General features: G+C 44.7%; 1 protein-coding gene across 1 annotated transcript in view; it reads left to right on the top strand.

The window, feature by feature from the left end:
• The first annotated feature begins 2,608 nt into the window (after positions 1–2,608).
• The window catches only part of nos1 (nitric oxide synthase 1 (neuronal)), a 99,248-nt gene continuing 87,103 nt past the window's right edge, over positions 2,609–14,753 (top strand). The window contains exon 1 of the mRNA XM_078226992.1: positions 2,609–2,681. The gene's annotated coding sequence lies outside the window, so the exon portion shown is untranslated. The remainder of the gene's footprint in view (positions 2,682–14,753) is intronic.

The raw sequence follows: 14,753 nt of genomic DNA, 5'->3' as shown, positions 1-14,753 counted from the left end.
GCCCGGAGTAACCGCATCTCTCCGAAACTGACCTTCCCTGTCAACCCCACAACTTCCCCCTCGTGCCCAGACCTCTCCCTCTACAACAAAAGCAGGAGATGCATTTCCCTATCCCCATAATCTCCGGCCTGAGTATACTCACCACCGAGCACCCACAACCCTCCCGTGTAGGGAGATCCTAAAACATTCAGAATGCATTCTCTGTTTTTGGTTCAGATTGCAGCTTCCGCTCTCTGCAACTGGGACCCAACGTTTCCCTCTGGGAATTGGCAGATTTTGAGGTCTATATGGTGCCCTGTGTGGTTAAATGTAACATGATGATGTTACCAGTTACCAATAGTTGAACCAATGAAGGCAGAGTGAATTTTTGTTTCACTTCATAAATAGGGACTGGAGTGGCTACAGCTCCCCTTAACCCTGCCCCGTCTGCCACTTCCCTGCCGGATTTCCATAATCCCTGATTCCTTTTAGATTCCTATAATCTCCAGCCTGAATATGTTCACCTTTCAGCACCCACAATCCTCCCGTGTGGAGGATATCCCAAAACATTCATAATCCTGAATGAAGACATCTCTCCTCACCTCAGTCCTAAATGACCCACCTCTCATCCTGGGAGGCACGGTGGCACAGTGGTTAGCACTGCTGCCTCACAGTGCCAGGAACCTGGGTTCAGTTCCTGGCTTGACTCACTCTCTGTGTGGAGTTTGCACGTTCTCCCCATGTCTGCGTGGGTTTTCTCCGGTTTCCTCCCACAGTCTGAAAGATGTGCTGGTTAGGTGCATTTACCTGAACAGGCGCCAGAGTGTGGCGACTAGGGGAATTTCACAGTAATTTCATTGCAGTGCTAATGTAAGCCTTACTTGTGACTAATAAATAAACTTTATTACTTACTTTAAAAAAGGTCATTTACCTGAGGCCAAAAGAGAAAATGCTGGAAAATCTCAGCAGGTCTGGCAGCATCTTTAAGGAGAGAAAAGAGCTGACATTTCAAATCCAGATGACCTTTTGTCAAAGCTAAAAGGCATAGAAAGTGGGAGGTAGACTGCAGGGCGAGGGAATGAAAGATGAGTCATAGCCAAAGATACAAGGGGAAAGGCTGCTAATGGCAGTCCATAGAGAGAATAGAAGGTGTGAATGGCCAAACGGCAAAGAAGCTGAAATCAGAGGATGAGCTGTGACAGATGAAGATGTGAGGGGAGGGGAATGGGTGGGAGAGAGATAAAATTTAGAAAAAGGGAGAGAGGGGAAGCAAAGGGGGAGAAAAGTCAAGGAAAGGAGGGATAAAGTAGGGGTTTCAGAGTGCAGCATCCGCAGTAATTTGTTTTTATCACTTAACTGTAGGCTTTGGGGCCAGAGGAAGCAAACCCCTCGGTATCTCCCTTGTCAAGCCCTTTCAGAATCTGACATGATACAATCAGGCTATTCGGGCAAACTCTTGTAAGGAGAGTATGGACCTTTTCTACTCAACCCTTCTCCTCATAGAATAAGCCGCTCAAGTCAGGAGTCAATGCACAGAGCGCCTTCATTGCACGCTATCTGAAGCCAGTATAATCCTTCCTCAAGCGCAGAACCCCACACTGTACACAATCTTCCAGGTGCAGTCTCACCGAAGCCCTCTACAATTAAGTGCAGCAAAATTCCCCTTCACTTGTACTCCAACCCACTTGCAATGGAGGCCAATGTACTATTTGCCTTGATTGCTTGCAGTGAACAGTTTGTGCTTTGTGTACAGTGGTACCCAGATCCCTCTGAACGTCGGCATTTATTTTAAAATTCTATTTCTCTATTCTTCCGAGCTGGTCGAATAACTTCACATCCCCACCACCCCCCCCACCCCCGACCCCCATCACCACCTTATACTCCAAACCTGCAATTTCCCTGTGCTGACTCCTTGTGTATCTCCTCCCCACAGCTCCAGTTGCAGAGAATGGCACTGGAGTGAGATTTGCTAAAAAGCGGTTTTAAACAAAACTGAGTTTCAAAGCAGTTGTGGATTCACGCAAGGACTTTCTGTTTCAGACCAGCCTCGCTGTTGCAATAAGGAACAGCTACTTGGACCCACAAACATGACACATTACTCCATAGAACACGTTTGAAGTCGTGCTGTGTGACTAGGTCGCAAACATTATGCTGTGGCTTTGGGAAATTTGAACTGGGGAAAAGGCATCACTTATCTCTGCCTCAGGGTTTGATTTGTGTCCAACACGGAGCATCCTGTTGCAGAGGGGCATTTTCACATTTTTCAGCTCAGTGTTTCTTTGCACCGCGGCGTGTTGATGTAATGTTGTATCATTTATAAACGTCGTTGGGCTGTCAACGATCCATGACTTTCTGGCCGCGCCGCTTCCTTAATGAGGGTTATATTGTTTCCAGACCAGCCATAAAAGAAACTGGTTCGACGTCAAACTTTAATTCGTTCAGTGATGACAGGGGGAGAGAGGCACATTAACTAATGCTTCCTCACGACCCTCGGCAGAGGGTGGAATTGCTGCATATTTATGCTGCTGTCAAGATCTCGGAGTAGTGAGAGAGAGAGAAAGAAAGGGAAAGGGAGGGAGCTTGGTGAGTGTCAATAGAGTTGGATGAGGGTGAAGGGATAGGTAAGTCCATTCGCTGCTGACTGGACCACACATAGGGAGACTGAGGTGGCTGGACATCAGACAATATCACCGTGGATGCAGGTAAGTGCCTAATGCATACCTGCATGTGGCTGTTTAAAAAAGAGACTTGTGCTGTTGCTTTATTCCCAGCTTTCAGATTCCCCCTCTGGAGGGTCGAGGCGGATGTGCAGAGGGCCAATACTGAGAGAGGCCAGTATTGTCTCAACACAATAGACAAATACACATTGACTGATAGCCAATGCCGGCTTGCCGAATTCGGAATCCAATCTTTGGAGTGAAATAGAAAGGAAGGGGCTAAAGTTGGTGCATTCGTTACACTTGGTGCTACTTAACTCATGATGTGGAAATGCCGGCGTTGGACTGGGGTAAACACAGTAAGGAGTCTAACAACACCAGGTTAAAGTCCAACAGGTTTATTACAGGTTTGCTACCAAATAAACCCGTTGGACTTTAACCTGGTGTTGTTAGACTCCTTACGCTACTTAACTCACCAGGAAGGAAAGGATCAAACATTATTACACTAGACAGCGAGGTTCTTGTCTTTGCACCTGAATGCCCCAGAACCGAAACCGTTATTAGCTTCTATTTGTTACAGTGCTGGAATGTGACGCAGGGATCTGTCTTTTTTTTTGGGAGGGGGGTTATCCATGTGCAAAGTTAAAATTTGAAAGGGTGGAATGCACTCCCCGCGGAAAAGTGGAAAGTCTGTGGAAAGATTCTATCCAAGTTTGCTCGCTCTGTTGTGGACTTTTCATCTCATGGTTCTCGGAAGAAGAGGACCTGGTTGCCTTTAGCAGGTACTTTTAGTAGGCCGAATTGCCTACTTCTGCTTCTAATTCCTGTTTCCATTTCTGCTCCTAATCATGAGGAGGTGCTGCACACAGAGCGGGGAGTTGATTATTTGGACTAACAGTGTGGCGTTGTGTCTTTAGGGTTAGCCACGGCGCGGTTGAGTTTGTCCTTGCTATGGGAGAGTCAGCTAACTTGTCCCTTTAGATGGTCATAGATCGGTGAAGATACATACTTTCACTGCCGGCGAGGGGGGGTGGCGGAGGGGTGGGGGGGAGTGGTTCGCCTTCCTAAACAAGATCAAGCTCCCTAATGCAAAGGAGAAACTTGAAGTTAATTCTGATGTTATTTTGCCTGGAAGACTCTTTCTTTCTTCCTGAGCCCGGCTGCTTCAGAAGCACTGACGGTTCGGCAATTATCTACTGGGTTGAATTCGTTCTGTCGTGTTGCAAACTTACTAAAAACTGACTCAAAGAGGCGGGTCTGAAACGAGGACCGGGACCTTTATTTATTCAGTAAGGTAACCCCAGAGAAGGCTCAGTTTTTAGTTGATAACATGTTGCATTGTTATAGCGCCGTTAGCAAAGGAGCCTCACGTTATCACCCAAACAGGACATGGACCCCCAGAGGTATTAGGGCAGTTGAGCTAAAGTCAGAGAGATCGGTTTTAAGGAATACCTTAACGTGAGGAGAGGGAGAGGGTGTCAGAAGCTGGTGGGGTGGAACTTTCCAAAGCTTGGGGTCCAGTGTTGGGGACAGCGGACACGAGAGACCAGAGTGGGAGGGAGGCAAAGTTATAGAAGGGATCTTTAGATGACTGTGGAGCTGCTGGAGAAGACATTGATGGGGAAGGGGGGCGGGAGGAGGGGGAAGCCATGGGTGGCACAGTGGTTAGCACTGCTGCCTCACAGCGCCAGGGACCCGGGTTCGATTCCCGGCTTGGGTCACTGTGTCGAGTTTGCACATTCTCCCCGTGTCTGCTTGGGTTTCCTCCGAGTGCTCCGATTTCCTCCCACAGTCCAAAGGGTTGATTGGCCATACCCCCAAATTGCCCCTTAGTATCAGGGGGGATTAGCAGGGTAAATGTGTGGTGTTTGGGAATAGGGCCTGGGTGGGATTGTGGTCGGTACAGACTCGATGGGCCGAATGGCCTATTTCTGTACTGTAGGGATTCTATGATACATGAGGATGAGCATTTTAACTTCAAGGCGTTAGTGAGAGCAAGATGCTCTCTGGGCTGAGGGGTGAGTGGGGTTTGGCAGGCTGTACTGAATGATCTTACACCTCCGCAGAGGTATTTTGTTTTCCAATTTATCCACGGTTCCATTGATGGTCCCGTGTGCAAAGAATATCCTGAGCAGACTGGCTCTTGTCCAGTGACTCCCAGCACCGCAGGAAGGGTCCTGACTGCATGTGTTGTTGGTGCGGTCAGGTCACCTTCCACTGTCCTGTAAAACCAGTGAACTCGGTCCAGATCCAGCTTCGAAAGAAAAGCTGTAATTGAGTCCCTGATCCGAGGTACAGCTTCGCAGTTTTACAACTGAAAAAGGCTGAATGAAGACCCGGGAGCAAAGAGCTCTTCAGACGCGTGTTTATATGTGTGCAGAAAGGAGTCACGTTTCATTCTGAAGATTAAAAAGAAAGAGCAGTTATTAAGAACAGAAAATGTTCGCTTATTCTGAACAGCCAGCCCACCATTTCCCGTTTGCATCTTTGCATGTTTACATCATACCCTTTTTCCAGTATTTACATCACATTTGGTTACATTTGACTTGTCTCTGTCTCACCAGGGACACAGTAAGACAGGGACACCCAACCCTGTACTCCACTGCCAGCGACAAGTTCAACTCCGCCAGCTGCCATTCAGCATGGTTCTCAGAATTAGGGTACATCAATAAAGTCGCACATTGGCACGCACACGCATTGCCCTCATCCCTGGAGATTGTCAAGAATTTTCCTTCCATTTAGGATTGCTTCCGTGAACGCAAAAGTTTGCGGATAGCCCCCCCCCCCGCGCTCCTCCCCACTTCCCCGGTTCAAGTTTAGCGGATAAAATGACTAATGGGAGTTCTGAATCTTCTTCATACTGGGTAAATGAATGGGGGGCAGTCGGATACATAGCTCTCATGGTGGACGGAATTGTTTGCTCTCGCAGGGTACCAGGCAGGTGCCATTAGCAGTTGGTGACATTGTACACCTGCCCATTGAGATAGTTGGTGCCCGGTTTAGTCGAGTGAAGAGTTGCATGAAATTGAGCGAAACTTTCTGGCATTTACGGGTGTGAAAGAGGGGGGTGGGTTCCTTCTTGAGTGGACGCGGCTGTATAGTTAGAAGATCAATAAAGGATTGTAATGCCCCCACCCCCCCGCCAAACAAAAAGTTTGTGAATTGCATCAATTTATTGAGAAAAAATTGTTTTTCAGTCAAAATCTACTGGGTGTCGAGTTAAAGATTTGGCACTTTTCAGCACTGACTACATTCCACACTGACATGGAAAGGGCGATTAAAGAGCAGATTGTCTGTTTTCTGAGATTAGGGTGATTTAGGATAAACGGATAATTCAGAAGTGAATTTTTTTTAGCCTCTTCGGTAAGAGCGCGCTCTTGTGGCGAGTGGAAGATGAGGGTATGGTCTTCCACTGGGCACTTTCAGAGCGAGAGGAATGGAGAACTAGCAACAGGATGTTGGGTAAAAGCAAATTACTGCAGATGCTGGAATCTGAAACCAAAAGAGAAAATGCTGGAAAATCTCAGCAGGTCTGGCAGCATCTGTAAGGAGAGGAAAAGAGAGCTGACGTTTCGAGTCCAGATGACCCTTTGTCAAAGCTTTGACAAAGCTGACAAAGCTCTCAAAGCTTTGACAAAGGGTCATCTGGACTGTTTGATAAACAGGGAAATCTTGTTTTTGTTTCAAATGAATGCTTGACAATATTCATGTGAGTGACAAAAGCTGTAGCTAATGCTGTTAGCATTAGGCAGGTTCTGAGGAAAAGAGCTAATTATAAATTGTTGCTAATTGCGGTAGTGTACATTCTTAACATTTCGAAAGATGTTTGCAGAGTTGCAAAAGTAAAAATTAATGTTCCCCCGTTTCTGGCATTTGTTTATTTGTGGTTTTTTACACCTGTAGAAAGTTTGTAATCTTCTTCTGCAATCACTCATTAACGAGCGTGATTGTCTACCTCAGAAACACAGTGTCACTGGTCATGGGTCCTGTGAGGTCTTGCCTGGCTGATCAGCCAGATCCTAGAGATACATCTCCAACCGCACATTTGGCAGGTACTTCTGGGAAGTGGGTTAGATCCTTGGACTCAAGAGCACTGGTATTCCTTTCTCAGGCTCCTTTTTTGGGCCTCCTCTCGCCGTCGGGGGTCTTTGGAGATTCGTAGAATCATAGAATCCCCACAGTACAGAAGGAGGCCATTCGGCCAATCGAGTCTGCACTGAACACAATCCCACCCAGGCTCTATTCCCATAACCTCACATTTTTACCCTGCTAATCCCCCTGACATTAGGGTCAATTTAGCATGACCAATCAACTTAGCCCGCACATCTTTGGAGTGTTGGAAGAAACCGGAGCTCCCGGAGGAAACCCATGCAGATACAGGGAGAATGTGCAAATTCCACACTGACAATCATCCGAGGCCGGAATGGAACCCGAGTCCCCGGTGCTGTGAGGCAGCAGTGCTAACCACTGTGTCACCGTGCCGCCCCAAATTGTGTCCCTTCGATCAGGAAGTTCCTCCAGGTGGGTCTTTTCTGAGCAAGAGTCTCCTAGATGTCAACATCTATGTTGCATTTTTTGAGGTAAGTTTTTAGTGTGTCTTTGAAGTGCTTCCTTTGTCCTCCTCTTCCGCGGGAGACTTCCTTGAGCTGGATGAAGATTTGTTTAGGCAGTCGGGACTCTGGCATCAGAGCGAGGGTTCCATTACAGGGCCTTCCAGTTCAATAGTAATACCAAATGGGATCATAACAGGAGTAAAATGTAGACCAGGTAAGGATGACAGACATTAGTGAACCAAATGAATCTTTATGACAATCGACAACGTCTTCATGGTCATCACTAGATTTCTAATTCCAGATTTTTATTGAATTCAAATTCCACCATCTGCCATGATGGGATTCGAACCTAAGGTTCCCAGAGAATTACCCTGGGTTTCTGGATTACTAGTCCAGTAACAATACCACTGCACCTGAGCTATCGCCTCCCCTGCTGTTGAATCTGCTTCCACAACCGTTTCAGATGGTAGATTCTAGATTATACTAACATGCTCCAAAAATAATCCCCTTGTGTCACGTTTAGTTCTTTTGCCAATTACCTCAAATCTGTGCCCATCGGAATACCAACCCTTCTGCCAGCGTATACCATTCATCCTCAATTAATCTCTCAAAACACATAAGCGCCGGAATTCCACCACCCCCCACACCCACCATGGAATCGGAGCGGGCAAGAGGCGGACAATTGTCCTGGGGTGGGATTTTCCAGTCTCACACAAGCGAGGTCATAAAATTCCACCCAATGACTTTGAACATTTTTATTAAATATCCTCAACCTTTTCAGATAACAATCCAAGTTTCTCTAGCTTCTCCACATGACTCAGAAGTTTCTCCTCATTTTCTTCTAAATATGGCCCCAGATCTTGTACTGCCCCGCTAGTGGAAAACTATTCTCCTCATCTACCTATCATCCCTTCATCATTTTGATGATATTCTAAGGGGAAAAGTGCCCTGCCCCTGCCTGATCTTTCCTAATCCCTCTGTGTCCAGTGATCTTAATGAAATCACCATGGAAAGCACTATCATTGCGATCGGAATTCAACACTTTTCCAAAGTTAGTGGTAGTAATTCTTCCTTCAATGTTACCGTCACACACTGCCCAGGCAGATTTACTTGGCATAAAACATTTAGGATGCCAGAGTCCGGACTGCCTAAAAAAATCTTCACCCAGCTCAAGGAAGTCCCCAGAGAAAGAGAAGGACAAAGGAAGCACTTCAAAAACACACTAAAAGCTTACCTCAAATGATGCAACATATATGTCAACGTCTAGGAGACCCTTGCCCAGAAAAGACCCAGTTGGGGCAACCTCCAGGGCATCACTACAGGAAATCCTCAGGGTGATGTCCTAAGCTCAACCATCTTCATCTGCTTCAGCAATGGCTTCCTTCCATCGTAAGGTCAGAGATGGTAACATTCGCTGATGAATGTTCAGCACCATTTGTGACTCCACAGATATTTAAGCGGTCCATCAGCAGTCATCATAGAATCCTTACAGTGCAGAAGGAGGACATTTTTGCCCATCTGTTTTGTGTAAAGGTGATAGTGCAAAAAGATGTCAGGGTGCAAGTGCTTAAACCCCTGTATTAAAGACCATCCAGACAGGTTTAACCCAATGGTACATGCGGCACTGTTGCCTAAGTGGGCAAAAGAGTTCCACGTTAACCACAGAAAGTTAGCAATGTCCCAAAGCAAAGTACCTTTCCGTCCGGACTTTATTAAGGCATTCGGGGTCAAATCATGCCAATCACATGGGTTCATGGGAGCCATTCTCAAACAGAGGGGGTGTGATAATAGTAATGGTGGCGACACTGTAAATGATGCAAATGCCATCTGTGAGACACCAACAGCAAGGAAGAGGTAAAAGAAGTGTGTAAATTAGACCCTGAGAGTTTCTGACCACGATCTCCACTCTGATATCCCAAGAGGGAGGAGTATGAGCGATGTCCACTTACCAACCTACCACTAGAATCTGTGAAATGCAGGTATACCCTGTGAAACAGGGGTGTCTTCCGGTCTAGGGAAGAGTAGCATCAGCATGTGAGGGTTGGTCCTAGATAATCCTATCCTAAAGGAGGGGGAGAAGCCTTAACCTCTACTACCAATGAAACACATTGGGGTGAAATTCATTACCATGTGTCACACAATGACCAACAGCTTGTTCACATGGCATACGTGGATGGGATTACTTGGGTAGCCTCAGGTTTGTCTGGGTGCGCACAGAAAGGGGATCATTTTGTTTGCCTGTATAACTCAGCCCTACTGTCTGAACAGCTTCCGGAGCTGTTATAGAGGGTTAACACTTCCAACAAACATTTTCATATCCTTCCACAAAAGAACAAAGAAGAGAGAAATACCAGCTATTGGTGACAATAGCCGCCAATAGCTGCTATTTCTATAGAGGTTGTAATTTTGAAATAAATATTTAAAGACTGAAATAAAGTTTTATATATTTTATGTATTACAGTCAGCCAATTGAGGAGGCTGTGCCAACTTTCCACGTGGCACTGCTTCAACTGAACTAGGTGCAAGATGACCTCAAAATGCAAAACCTGCATGCCCAAAAAAGTGCTCAGACAAATCTTTAGCTCTAAATCCCTACTATTCTTCTTTTGACATTTACCCATTTATTCTAGATGTCCTCTCCTTGTTCCTCCTCCTAAAAACTCTCCTGAAACAAAAGCATTTCATAGCAAGGTTAGGTTTGGCTATAATTTGCTCTATCTGTTGATTGCTGCACACCTCTGTGTGGCTGTTCCTTCCGGCAAAATAAGGTGCTGGAATATCCTGGGGCGGCACAGTGGCACAGTGGTTAGCACTGCAGCCTCACAGTGCCAGGGACCCGGGTCCAATTCCAGCCTCGGGTCACTGTCTGTGTGGATTTTGCACATTCTCCCTTTGTCTGCATGGGTTTCCTCCGGGTGCTCTGGTTTTCTCCCACAGTCCAAAGATGTTGTGGGTTAGGTGGATTGGCCATGCTAAATTGTCAGGGGGATTAGCGGGGTAAATATGTGGGGTTGCGGGAATATGGCCTGGGTGGGATTGTGGTTGGTGCAGACTCGATGGACCGAATGGCCTCCTTCTGCACTGTAGGGATTCTATCAATCTATAGAAAAGTTGATCAAGTAACCACAATTTGTTAGGACTGTTTTCATGTAGTTAATGCATGCACAAAAGTCTTCCTATTAAAGAGGGTTACAGAGGACTATAACTCTTTTGCTTAGAAAACATGGAGGAACAGAGTCACATGACTGCCAATTAGTTTTTTAACAAGAACAAAAACACTTATTAAACATGAATAGTTTGATTATAATATAATACTCCTCCACTTCCCCCTTAGCTTTACAAATATGTGCAGATTTCAAGGGTAACACCCCTGTCTGAAATGAAATAGCCAATGCCACTCAATCGATCTTCTGTGGATTTCTCCTCAGATCCCCCCAGATGTTTGTCACATGAGTGTTTCCAAGCTCCAGTCTCAAAAACACATGCTTTAAAATCTTCTTCCTAAACCAATGCTTTCTCTCAGCTGTTTTCATCAAGAATCCACCTCCAGGCTTTCCAACATTCCTCCAGACAAATCTTCCTCTTCACTATTTTAACAAGGATCAGCCATTTCTAGATTTTCCAACTCTCCTCTCAGGATTCCTTCATCCTGAATGCTTTTACACAAACCAGATCCAGCCACAATTATTTCAACTAACATCTCACAAACTGTGGTAAAATATCACAAACCTTAGAACCACTTCCAATATCTTTCTGGCTTCTCACTCGCCAAAGCCTTCTCAGTGCTGTTGGTGATTTCACTGAACAATATCCTATTCTAGTTCTAATTTCTTCTGTTCCTTTAACTTCAGGCTCCCTGGAAACTCCTCTTCATTTCTCTAGTTTCCTTAATGAGCTGCCCTTTAGATTTCTGGCACTTGCCTTCTTTGCTTCTTCCTCCATCGTATGGTTTTTCTTCTAGCAGCTCTGAGAGATGGTCCCTCTCTCCTTGCGAAACATCTATTCCTCTGGCTTCCAGATAAATATTAAACTCAAGAAGTTCTGCTCCCTAAACGTACTCCAGGTTGCTAAGCAATATCTCTTTCATTCTCCAAGCTTTTATTTACTTTTCACACTTTTCTCTCAGCACAATAGAAATACAGCTCTAACTGAAGCTAACACCCCTATACATGCAAGTACCTTTGTCTAACGTGAATCTAACTATAGTTTTACCTTTCCTTACACAGCAATACTAAATTAAACCCACTTTAATTTATAAGAAAAAGGCAAAACATGGCGGATGCTAGATTCTAAAACAAAAGCAGAAAATGCTGGAAAATCTCAGCAGATCTGACAGCATCTGACAGCACGGAGGGTCATCCAGACTCAAAACTTTGGCTCTATTCTCTCTCTACAGATGGTGTCAGACCTGCTGAGATTTTCCAGCATTTTCTGTTTTTCTGCCATTTTAATCTATAGCTTATTTCTAATATTTAACAATACAAATATAGATTTTAAAACTACCTCTGTTTTCCTGACACGCCAGCAATGTGGTTGACTCTTAAATGCCCAACAAGCCATTCAATTCAGAGGCAATTAGGGATGGGAATAAAGGCTGGCCCAACCAGCGACACCCACGTCCCAAAAAGAATAAAGAAAATAAAGAAAAACTTGCATTTATATGGAACACTTTTCATATTTTTAGGATGCCCCAAAAGTGGTTTGTAGCTAATGAAGTACTTTATAAAAATACTGGGTGAAATTTTACTGCCCTTCACACCTACAGCATTTTCTGGGCCAGCCAATGCCGCGGCTGGGGGTGGATTCAATGAGAAATCCCATGGACAGTGATGGGACCAGAGGATCCCGCCACCAGCCGATGTCAGGCCGCTGCCTGCCACTGAGAGCTACGCCTTGAGGGGAGCTGGAGAATCTGACCCGTAGTCGCTGTCGTAAGGTCGGAAGTGCGGCAGTCATTTTGTGCACAGCATAGATAGTAATAGGATAATGATCAGGTAGTCTGTTTTTCTTCCAAGGGATGTTCATTGAGAGATATTAGCCAGGACATCAGGAACAGCTGCCTGCTTGTCTTCAAATAGTGTCATGGTATTTTTTTATCCCCACTTGAGAGGGCAAATGGAGCCTTAATTTAACATTAGAGCTGAAAGATGGCACCTCTGAAACTGGAGCACCCCTCAGTACTGCAACAATGTCAAGGCACTGTTTTGTTTCAAATGCTGCTCCCCCCACTCATCCCAGCAGAAGCAATGTTAAGATATTTTGGAGACAGTTATAAAGAACAGTTCATCCCACGTTTATACGTCCATTATCTGTCTGTCACTGGCCACTCCTGGTGGTGAATATCCCTCTTAGGCTTGGTTTTAAGCTTGGGCTTTGCTACTCTGCTTTTTTCTGACAGCTACAATAGATGTGAATTCTGAGCCAAAAATCCAATTAACAAGTTCTTACTGAAGACAGTTCGTATTGGTTCTTTGCAACAAACTAGCTAATGTAGAATTTACTAACTGATTTGCATAAGTAGGTTGTATATTTCTCTGAAAACAGCTGTGAAATGTACTGGAAACTAACATGGAAGAGAAAATGTTTAATCAGTAGTATAAATTGCATCCCATAGAGGAGAGGATGGCCTAGTGGTATTATCGCTAGTCCATTAGCCCAGAAGCTCAGCTAATGTTCTGGGGATCTGAGTTCGAGTCCCGCCACAGCAGATGGTGGAATTTGAATTCAATAAAAAATATCTGGAATTAAGAATCTACTGATGACCGTGAAACCATTGTCGATTGTTGGAAAAACCCATCCGGTTCACTAATGTCCTTTAGGGAAGGAAATCTGCTGTCCTTACCTGGTCTGGCCTACATGTGACTCCAGAGCCACAGCAATGTGGTTGACTCTTGTGGTTAACTGCTCTTGGGCAACTAGGGATGGGCAATAAATGCTGACAAAGCCAGTGATGCCCATGTCCCACAGATGAATAGAAAAAAGATTGTTTTGCGAAACATTTCAAAGTTATTCCGCTTATAAAAGGGATTCAGGCTTGTAACCAAGGCGTTTTCTCAGTTGCAATATGATCATTTTTAAAAATCTGACCCTGTTCTCAACTGTGATGAATACAGTGGAAGAGAGAACAACAATCAGGAAACAAGTTAATTGTCAGATGTTCTGCCAATGAAAGATCATCGATCTGAAACATTGCTTCTTGCTCCACAGATGGTGCCTGACCTGCTGAGTGTTTCCACCATTGTCTCTTTTTATTTCAGGTTTCCAGCATCCATGACCTTTTGCTTTTGTTTCATTGTTAGATTGTCAGGCACATGTGTAACTTACTGCAAAGCCGGATGATGATCCGGGAAGTATGCCATTTGAAGAGATTACCTGAGTGAACCTTGCTAGACAAATACGTGAATGTTGCCATGTCATTAAATTACAAACACAAAAGACTCAATCAGTTCCTTTGGTATCAAATGATGAATGTAATGACCAATTAACAAAGTTTTTTTTGTTGATTCGGAAGGACAATTTCCTTCTTGATAGCAAAGCGTCTTTTTAAATCAGGTTGAAAAGGTATAAAACCAATGATGTAAACTATATTGATGCAAGTTATCTCAGATGACAGGCTATGTGGGAGAGGAGAAGAGTGTGATGATAAAGGTGTGGCAAATAATATATTGCTGTGAGATTTGGAAGGGTAAAAAGGTTCTTGCCAAATTTGAAAATTCTTATGTGACTACACATAATGTATTTTGAAAATCCTGTTTTTAAAATTATGTTAATTTGTAACTTCAAAAGTGCTGATGCCATTCTTTCTACTAGCTGTAACCTGTTCTCTGTATTGGTTCTAAAGTAATATCAATAAATTTTATTTTTAATAGGAAAGTTTTTTGTGCATGCATTAACTGCGTGAAAACAGTCCTGCCAAATTGTGGTTACTTGATCAACTTTTCTATAGAATCATAGAATGCCTAGGAGGAGGCCATTCGACCCATTGAGTGTGCACCGACCACAATCCCACATAGGCCGTATTCCCGTAACCCCACATATTTACCCCACTAATCTCCTGACACTAGGGTCAATTTAGCATAGCCAAACAGCACATTTTTGGACTGTGGGAGGAAACCGGAGCACTCGGAGGAAACCCACGCAGATATGGGGAGAATGTGCAAACTCCACACAGACAGTCACCCGAAGCCAGAATTGAACCCGGGTCTCCAGCGCAGTGCTAACCACTGTGCCACCGTGCCGCCCCAATGTTCCATCGCCTTATTTTGTCGGAGCAACATTGCGAGGGGAACAGCCACATAGAGGTGTGCAGCATTCTACAGATAGAGCAAATTATAACCAAACCTAACCTTGCTATGGAATGCTTTTGTTTCCGAAGAGGGTTTAGGGGGAGGAACAAGGAAAGGACATCTAGAATAAATGGGTAAATGTCAAAAGGAGAACAGTAGGGATTTAGAGCTAAAGATTTGTCTGAGCACTTTTTTGGGCATGCAGGTTTTGCATTTTGAGGTCATCTTGCACCCAGTTCTGTTGAAGCAACACGACATGGAAGCTTGGCACAGCCTCC

The sequence above is a fragment of the Mustelus asterias genome, chromosome 13, assembly GCF_964213995.1.
Source record: "Mustelus asterias chromosome 13, sMusAst1.hap1.1, whole genome shotgun sequence".
In the NCBI taxonomy this organism is placed as follows: domain Eukaryota; kingdom Metazoa; phylum Chordata; class Chondrichthyes; order Carcharhiniformes; family Triakidae; genus Mustelus; species Mustelus asterias.
The sequence above is the reverse complement of the archived record's forward strand: the minus strand, read 5'-3'. Positions and strand labels throughout refer to the sequence as shown.